The following is a 2,450-nucleotide window of genomic DNA, read 5'->3' on the forward strand; positions in this document are numbered from 1 at the left end:
CACATTTGTAATGCGGAGTTCCGGGACTATGTCAGCCACTTTTTAAACTTACACGGTTGGAAACATTATAAATAGATGACAATTCAGAATATAAAGCACACTTCATAACTCGAGATCTCACTTGTAAGCGTTGCCTCTATTTCTGAGATGAAAATTATCCGTTTTTGACAATCTAAAAAGAGATTGATAAAAATCAATCTCACTCTATAGGATTGAATATTAATCTCAAAGTAAATCAAATAGCTATAGAATCTATAGAGTTCTAAGTACGGAAACGATATTAGCTACAATAAAACACAAGTAATATGAATTAAATATGCTTAGATCTTGCAAGGTTTTTTCCAAGGTGACAATCCTAGACTTCTAATAAGTCCGGGATAAAACTCACCACTAGCTTGTATTAGATTAAGATCAATTACTCACTAAAGCTTGAGACAGACATCCTTAAGCTACACCTAGCTTTCTCTAGTGTTTTCTCCAAGCTTCTCTTTGTGCAACACTCTCTCTCAATACAAGTTTACATTCAGCTCATACAAGTAATCTCTCTCTCTCAGGCCCCTAAGGATTTTAGCCTATATCTTTGCTCACAGCGACTTAAGCTCTATGTAGCTCTACTTAGCTCTCTCTCTATCTCTCTATGATTAATCTCTTTGCTCTCTCAGCTCATGAAACTCCTAAAGCTCGTGCCTAACAATACCCTAATGCAAGCCTTATATAGAAATCCAACTTACAACCCTAAACTTGAATTTCTACACTTACGATGCACTTGAAGAACGCCACCTCAACAATCCGCGTGATCATTTTCATCCCATAAATACATCAATGCTCGACCTTGCTTTGTGCTTCTTCAGCTTGACAATCCCGCCTCCACGTTGGCAATCCACACCTTCAACGCTCCTCTTGATTTGTCCAGCTCAGTGATCCCCATACATCCACTAACTAAAAGTAGAAATCTCTAACAACCTCCGGTTGTCCTTATTTCCTTTAAGTTGTAGTTTCAATGGTCTTCGTTCCTTGGACCAAATCTCCTAAGTGCTTGTCTAGGATTGCACCCGTGGACTCACTGGAACTCGATTACTTATATCTCTTCTCTTCTCTTTTGAACCTCGATCCTCTAGCTTGAAGCGCATCTCACTGCCTTAAAGCTAGACATTCGTTCTTCTTATTTCTTCACCTTGAACCTTATTCGGTGTTGGCAAGATTCATCTTTCCCCGCTAGACTCAAAGCTAGACCCTCAGTGGTCAAAGCTAGTCCGCTTGTGTTAAAGCTACACCTTAAACTCCTCGAGCTATACCTAGTTAGTTTAAAACACACAAATGACATCCAATACTTTAGTTTGTTATCATCAAAACAAGCGGAAAGGTTTAGCTAGCTCATTCCAGCTCTAGTTCAAACCAACACACTCCTTACATTATTTTTTATTGCCCTATGTTAGGCATAGGTTTCTACTATTGGAGCCCGAGACTTTCGAGAGGATATCATATCTCCCAAAGGGTTCATCTCTAGCCTAGATGCTCTTTTGTTAGGGACATCTCCTTGATAGTGACCTTGATAGTGTATTTTGCTAGTGTTCTTGTAGGATCGTCGATGGTATTATGTGGGTACGATTATGATCTTTCGTACCTTCTTTAAATGAGATATCAAAGGTTTAGCTGGCTCATTCTAAGTTTAGCTCAAACCAACAATTTTCCCCTTTTTTATTATGACAAACTCATACACAGGTAAGCATATAAAATTTCAAAGCGTACTCAGTTTATGCTACAGATATGAAATATAGCTTAATCAAGTACTTCATATATAACAATAAGCACAAATATTTTCGCTAATAACACTTTAGCAAGTTTACCTTTATTCCCCCTTAGACCAAGCTAGTCTAAAATTTCCCCCCTCGGTCGAATATGGATATGTACCTGTTTACTTCCCCTTTTTGACATCATCGAAAAACGCAAGCTTAACTCATGTAAAGGGAACTAAAGTGGAAAATGCAAGCAAGCCTAACTTAATAATCAAGCATAGAAAAATAGTAGGCAATTAAAGCTAAAGAGTAACCAAGCAAGTAAGTGAAAGCATCTAGAAACCAAAATGCATACCTGATAAAGATTGTTCCTTACAGTTAGTACCCTAGGATAGCTAGTTAGACTTTCAAGCAAAAAGAGATAGCAAAGACAAACACACACACACAACTTGAGCTCAAATCACCATGTTGTCGAGTGAGGTTCACTAGGGACTCGAGAAGAATGACAATTTCGTCCTACCTTGCTGTCATAATCTCAAGCTGAGCTGTGATCCCGGATAGCTTTTAGCTCTAGTGTCGCTTGGATGGATTTCACTTCTCACTCAGAAGCTAGCAGATCCATGGCAGCAGGTTCTTGTACTTCTCTATACTGGGAGTGAGAGGAGGAAGTTGCTGGTGTAGACACTTTAGTAGCTACAGGCTTGGCAACCAGCA

Source organism: Phyllobates terribilis, unplaced genomic scaffold, assembly GCF_046119375.1.
Source record: "Phyllobates terribilis strain yellow unplaced genomic scaffold, ASM4611937v1 Scaffold_6478__1_contigs__length_44242, whole genome shotgun sequence".
Lineage (NCBI taxonomy): Eukaryota > Metazoa > Chordata > Amphibia > Anura > Dendrobatidae > Phyllobates > Phyllobates terribilis.